Consider the following 7,741-nt stretch of genomic DNA (forward strand, 5'->3'; position numbering starts at 1 on the left):
TGCTGATATCCATAGCCCAAATAAATGGCAAATGACTGTTCTCCTGCAGGTGGGAGCGAGCTGGTTCTTGTTGACTGATTTGCTTTCAATTAAACTGACCCTCTGCATCCTAGATACAGCTGAAACCAACATCCGATTTCTTAATACCTAAAGCAACTCCTGACCATGTTTTCACTCTCCTCTCCAACTTAACTATCCTGCCTTAACTACTCTTTAGGTTATTTAGGCCGTTAAATACTGAGCTAGGCCATTCAGGGGTGATGTCAGGAAGCACTTCTTCACACTGGTGGAAATCTGAAATTCTCTCCCCCCCCCAAAAGCTGTTGAGGCTGGGGGTCAATTGAAAATTTAAAAACTGAGATTGATAGATTTTTGTTGGGTGAGGGTATTAAGGGTTACGGAACCAAGGCGGGTAAATGGAGTTAAGATACAGATCAGCCATCGTCAAATTGAATGGCGGAACGGGCTTGAGGGGCTGAATGGCCTCTTGTTCCTTTGTAACTATCATGAGCAACTGGGCTGTGGGAAGTTGGAGTTTCGGCTCTTCCCTTAGGGAACAGGAAGGGGAAGTGAGATCTATGAGGCAAAACTTAGAAGGTTCTTAAAGAGAAAGAGAAAAAGAAAGAGGGGCAGAAGGCAAAGTGCTGTTGCAATTGTTAACTTGTTGACCGGAGGTCACCGGTTACGGTTACTGGCTTAGCACAAAGAGGAGAAGAGTCAATTCTCTCTTAACACTCAATTCGCTTTATTCACGCCGTTAGATCATATACATATAGCTTATACGTCTGGTTAGATATAGACATGCAGTTTGCACCAGGTTATACAGTTTTATACCCAAACTAGGATCTAAACGCACACCCACTAGGTTTCTCTGACACTCCCTGAGTGGTCACAGAATATAAAGGCTAATACCCGAAAAGGAGAGCTGACGCTGGCCAGGCGTTCCGTTCTCTCTCTCTCTTTCGACGTCGTCTCTACGTCCCTGACGTAGGTTCTTCCACTTCCGCGATGGTTGGTCTCCGGAGTCTTCGCTCTGGCTCCACACCTCAGATTCTTCATTCTTATTCCAAATCTTATCTCTTCAAGCTGTGCTGTCTCTCTCCCGTTGGTTTAGGCTTGCTCGCCTAGCCCGTGTCTTCTCCTCATTGGCTCTGTCCCAAGGTATCATTACCTTATTACTCCTTTCCTAAATAAGGACTTGTGTCTTATCACATCTCCTTTGTCCTTCACAAAACTTAGCTAATTCAAACCGGTTCCAGCCAGCTCAGGCCAGCGACTGAACTCAGGTTACTTCAGTTCAAAAGTTGCTCTTGCCTGTGTGTCAGCAGCTGGGAATCTCAGGTTACTGCAGTCCCTGGCCAACAGTGCTATTGTTACCAATTGTTAATAAACACAACCTGTTTTACATACATAGCTCTGTTCGGGGATTTGTCTGTGGGATGATGAGGATCTTGTTATCTGATGCTTACATGTGCCTTCACATTTACTAAAGTTTCATTTACTTTTATACATTGGCGTTATTAAATGCTTCATTTATTGCAACCTGGAAGATCCTTTTGCGAATGGCGGAAAATATAAAGGTTTGGCACAATGCAACACAAAGTTCAGCTCATCTGTACCCAAAGTATCTGCGATGTCTTCAATTAGTTGTACCCAAAGGTCACCCTGCAGCAGAACCAGAGTCACTGGCCATACCAGGGCGCCTGTAACAATATAAACACATTTAATGGGATCACAGAAATGAAAGTCGAGAGTATGAAATATTAATGTTAGAGTAGGTCAGTCTGTAATGACTCTCTATGTTACGAGGCACAATATTAGCAGTTTCATGCACTACCCTTCACCTTGACGGCTTTCATCTATATCTTGCCTGAGGGAAATTCATCAAGTCTGAAGGCTGCTTTGGGCTCCATGTGAAATTTATTTCCAGCGATTTTATTTTAGATGTGCAACTACAGCAAAAACAAAAAATCTGCCCTGCCCAAATGATCTGAAAACTGGGATGCTTTGAAGAGGGAACTAAGAAAGGTAACAGTGCATTACCTTGAATATTGGGAGGCAAATAATTAACACCTCTGCATGAAACTCCCTTGTCGAACTGAGCAAGGACCCACAAACAACAACTTGATCTTGACCAAATAATCTGTTTTAGTGATGTTGGTTGAGGGATAAATATTGGCCAGGACACCGGGGAGAATTCCCCTGCTCTTCTTTGAAAAAGTGTCATGGGATCTTTTATGTCCACCTGAGAGGGCAGACGGGGCCTCGGTTTAACCTCTCGTCTGAAAGACGGCACCTCTGACAGTGCAGCACTCCCTCAGAATTGCACTGGGAGTATCAGCCTAGGTCTTGTACTCAAGTCTCTGGAGTGGGACTGCAGAATACAAGGATCTTGAAAATAGGGACACAAAGAACTCACAAGAATCGGGATGAAGGAATTGTGGGATGAAAAAACGAAAGGATCTGAAAACATCCTCAGTTGAATCAGTCCTATTTTTGGGTAAGCGTTATGATCTACATTAATCGTTTCTTTTATTGCGATTGTATTTACATAGACAGTCAAGCCAAATGTGTTAGTGTGCGTGTCCTAACCATTCAATAGCTGAGTGAAGGACATTGCGTGAGTTCAATAGGGAGCCAGGAGGCCCTTCCCGATGGGTGCAACCTGCAAGTATGTGGGCTACATCTTCCAACATGGTGGCAAAGAGAGGGGGCAGTCACAATGGCCCCAGATCTGATCAATGAGATAAGTCTGATAGAGAAGGTGGATAGGGTAGAGGGAGTAACTATTTCCTCTGGTGGGGGGAGTCCAGAACAAGGGGTCATAACCTTAAAATTAGAGCTAGGCCGTTCAGGGGTGATGTCAGGAAGCACTTCTTCACACAAAGGGGAGTGGAAATCTGGAACTCTCTCCCCTAAAAAGCTGTTGAGGCTGGGGGGTCAATTGGAAATGTTAAAACTGAGATTGATTGATTTTTTTTGGGCAATGGGTTATGGAACCAAGGCGGGTAGATGGTGTTAAGATACAGATCAGCCATGATCTAATTGAATGGCGGAACAGGCTCGAGGGGCTGAATACTCCTGATCCTATGTTCCGGTGATTTTATGTTCTCTCTGTTCCTTGGTCTGCAGTTCACAAGGGAAAAGTAGCTTTATTTTTCAGGGCATAACTCAGTCCGATACTGAACTTTTAATGACTTTGTCGTACTGAGATCAGCATTATGACCGAGACGGTTACTGATTCCTAATCATTGTGATGGCCGGCAGCCAGAAACCCATCTATTGAAACACATTATCTGATCAGCTCCTTTCCAGTAGGCTGGTTTTCGACAAATGGCGAAATTTTCTGTCAATGACATTGTATTTTAATTTTTCCAATCTTTCTTGGGTTTAAAAGCACTCCATCACCTCCAAGTAACATTCCCCTTTAAGCTGCTCAGTGAAAATACGAATACACTTTAGCGCTGAATGATTTGTAACTCAGTGACTTTTAAAGGTTTTGCACAATAGAGGATTACAGGTGTCACAGAGCGTGCGACGCTAAGGAAGCAGAAAGTAGGATACACGTTTGGGAATAAGTTAGCTAAGATAGAAGCCCATGGAATCGAGGGAAAGGTACGGACTTGGTTAGGAAGTTGGCTGAGCGAAAGGCGACAGAGAGTAGGGATAATAGGTAGGTACTCACATTGGCAGGATGTGACTAGTGGAGTCCCGCAGGGGCCTCAATTATTCACAATATTTATTAACGACTTAGATGAAGGCATAGAAAGTCTCATATCTAAGTTTGCCGATGACACAAAGATTGGTGGCATTGTAAGCAGTTTAGATGAAAACGTAAAATTACAAAGCGATATTGATAGATTAGGTGAATGGGCAAAACTGTGGCAGATGGAATTCAATGTAGACAAATGTGAGGTCATCCACTTTGGATCAAAAAGGATAGAACTGGGTACTTTCTAAAGGTAAAAAGTTAAAAACAGTGGATGTCCAAAGGGACTTAGGGGTTCAGGTACATAGATCATTGAAGTGTCATGAACAGGTGCAGAAAATAATCAGTAAGGCTAATGGAATGTTGGCCTTTATATCTAGAGGACTAGAGTACAAGGGGGCAGAAGTTATGCTGCAGCTATACAAAACCCTGGTTAGACCGCACCTGGAGTACTGTGAGCAGTTCTGGGCACCGCACCTTTGGAAGGACATATTGGCCTTGGAGGGAGTGCAGCGTAGGTTTACTAGAATGATACCCGGACTTCAAGGATTAAGTTACGAGGAGAGATTACACAAATTGGGGTTGTATTCTCTGGAGTTTCGAAGGTTAAGGGGTGATCTGATCGAAGTTTATAAGATATTAAGGGGAACAGATAGGGTGGCTAGAGAGAAACTATTTCCGCTGGTTGGGGATTCTGGGAGTAGGGGGCACAGTCTAAAAATTAGAGCCAGATCTTTCAGGAGCGAGATTAGAAAACATTTCTACACACAAAGGGTGGTAGAAGTTTGGAACTCTCTTCCGCAAACGGCAATTGATACTAGCTCAATTGCTAAATTTAAATGTGAGATGGATAGCTTTTTGGCAACCAAAGGTATTAAGGGACATGGGCCAAAGGCAGGTATATGGAGTTAGATCACAGATCAGCCATGATCTTATCAAATGGCGGAGCAGGCACGAGGGGCTGAATGGCCTACACCTGTTCCTATGTTCCTATATTCCTAAGTTAGGTTTCATAGAATCATACAGCACAGAAGGAGCCCATCATGCCTGTGCCAGCTCTTTAAAAGAGTTATCCAATCAGTCCTGCTCCCTGGCCCTTTCCCCATAGCCATGCAAATATCTCCTTTTCAAGTATTTATCCAACTCCCTGTTGAAAGTTACTATAGAATCTGCTTCCACCGCCCTTTGCAGGCAGTGCATTCCAGGCCAGTCGGTAATCCAGGTTACCGACCGTCCTGCCAATGGAAACAGTTTCTCCTTATTTACTCTATCAAAACCCCTTATAAGTTTGAACACCTCTATTAAATCTCCCCTTAACCTTCTCTGCTCGAAGGAAAACAACCCCAGCTTCTCCAGTCTCTCCATATAAACTGAAATCCCTCGTCCCTGGTACCATTCTAGTAAATCTCCTCTGCACCCTCTCCAAGGCCTTGACATCCTTCCCAAAGTGCGGTGCCCAGAATTGGACACAATACTCCAGCTGAGGCCTAACCAGTGTTTTATAAAGATTCAGCATAACTTCCTTGCTTTTGCACTCAGTGCCTCAGTTTATAAATAAAGTCAAGGATCCCTTATGTTTTATTAACAGACTTCTCAACATGTCCTGCCACCTTCAAAGGTTTGTGCACGATTTGATCCAAGCTGTAAATCTTGAAATATCAATCCCGGAGAACAAGATCAGAATTTAAGAAGAATAAAATCGGGTTTAAATTGAAACCTAAAGGATTAAGGATACTTTGATCAATCTCAATGAAATGGTGCATTCACAGGCGTGGAATTATATTGGTTATCCCAGTGCCAATCCAGTTGAGCTGCACTTTGAAGGTTTCACAGTTTTAGAAGCTTCAATTAGCCATAATCTCATGACAACATCCAGGGGGAGAGAAGGAGGGGAGGGGGAATGGAGTCAGGAGGGGAAAAGAGGAGGGAGAAAGGAGAGGAGGGGAGAGGAGAGGAAGGGGAGAGGGTTGGGGGGAAGGGATGAGAGGAAGAGATGGGGGTCATTATTTACCTAATCATGGGGATTCTTGTGGGTGATTTTGCCTCAGCAGTGAAGGTTTTATAATTCATCGGGAGAAGATAGGGGTGGGACGGGTTGGTCTTTGGTGGGAGTGTGTAAAGGTCGTACGGCTTCTTTTCATTCAGAAGGGAGGGGTTCTGCTGGTTGATGTTGCCTTAGGAGGGATTGCCATTGTGCAAATTGTGCCTCAGTACTGTGGTTTGTTTTGTTTCTTTCATTAAGCAGGGGCGGGGGGTGGGGTCCAGTGGGTATTGTTCAGTCCGCTGTGGGACGGGGAGAGGTTGTGTGCAAAGACTATCAGTCTTCAGCAGCTGATGGTCAACATCTTCTTCATTCCGTGTCCTATTTCTTGCTGGCTTCCTCATCCTGTCAGACTTCCTATTTTGGTTACTCGGTTGTGGCTCACGGTTTGTCCAGTCTCTGCATGGCCGCAGGAGAATCTTCTTCATGAGATAAGCTTTCTTTATATTTACAATCTGGTACTCTCTCCCCCAAAGGGCTGTGAATGCTGAGACAATTGGAGCTTTCAAAACTGAGATCGATAGATTATCAAGGAATATGGAGCCAAGGTGGGTAAATGGAGTTAGCACAGGTCAGTCATGATGTAATTGGATGGCGAAAGAGGTTCGAGGGGCTGAATGGCCTACTGATTTGTGTATGTTTTATGAAGCTTTTGATTATAAAGATGAGTTAATTACGGGTCTTGTCACTTAACGTTATGTCACGTAACTTTATGCTCACAGTGCCACCTACGGGTTCAATACCTTTGGACCAGGCACCGTTCTTAATAAACCAGCAACTTCTATAACCACAGGCCCTCTCTTTCTCAGCTGCCTCAACCCAGCCTTTAGCTCCAGTTCTGGATCTCTCCTTCTGCCCCTTCACTCTGCTAACTCTGCACGCTTCAACACAGCTCTTATGATTTCCTTCATGGGCCATTTTCGGCCTCTCTGCCATTCGGGCCTCTCCACCTATTTGGCCGTTGGTCCTTCTGCGCTGTGTGTCCACACTGAGCCGTCAATGTCAGGGGTTATTCCACAGTCTCCACTCCGATGGGAGCAATGCATCGAGAGATACTTTGGGAACCAAAAAAAAAGCTACTTTCACCAGCACAATATTTATTTGAAATATATTTATTGATGCATTTGAAATATTTCTTGAATCAACACAGGAGTCACAATCTTTGCATATTATATTCTTTAAAGCACATTGCAAATGGAGGTGGTGATCATAATGTTTCAACACTACCTACAGTAAGTGGCTAAACAATTGAGATCTGAATGATAGTTTCTAAACGTGGCACGACAATGGGTGCCCCAGGGGCCCGTTGATGCTGGACATCTCTCCTGGCCTCAAAGCTGAAACTATCATTATTGTGTACTTTCACTGCACTAAAAAAATGAACAGAACTCCCAGCGACATGAAAGAAAGAAAAGAACTTGCATTTATGTAGCACCTTTCACATCCCAAAGCTCCTTACGGAGAATTAAGTACTTTTGAAATGTGGGCACTGTTGTAATGTTGGAAACACAGCAGCCAATTTGCGCACAGCAAGATCCCAAAAACAGCAAAGAGATAAATGACCCAGATAACCTGTTTTTTTTTAAGTGAATATTGGTAAAGGGATAAGCATTGGCCAGGACTCTGGGGAGAACTCTCGTGTTGTTCTTCAAAATAGTGCCGAGGGATTTTTTACGTCCACCTGAGAGAGCAAACAAAGCCTTGGTTTAACGTCTCATCCAAAAGACAGCACCTATTACAGTGAAGACTTCCTCAGTACTGACCATCCGAAATTGTAGCACTCCCTCAGTACTGACCCTCCGACAGTGCAGCATTCCCTCAGTACTGACCCTTTGACAGTGCAGCACTCCCTCAGTACTGACCCTCTGTCAGTGCAGCACTCCCTCAGTGCTGACCCTCTGACAGTGCAGCACTCCCTCAGTACTGACCCTCCGACAGTGTAGCGCTCCCTCAGTACTGACCCTCTGACAGTGCAGCACTCCCTCAGTACT

The sequence above is a fragment of the Heptranchias perlo genome, chromosome 15, assembly GCF_035084215.1.
Source record: "Heptranchias perlo isolate sHepPer1 chromosome 15, sHepPer1.hap1, whole genome shotgun sequence".
Taxonomy (NCBI): domain Eukaryota; kingdom Metazoa; phylum Chordata; class Chondrichthyes; order Hexanchiformes; family Hexanchidae; genus Heptranchias; species Heptranchias perlo.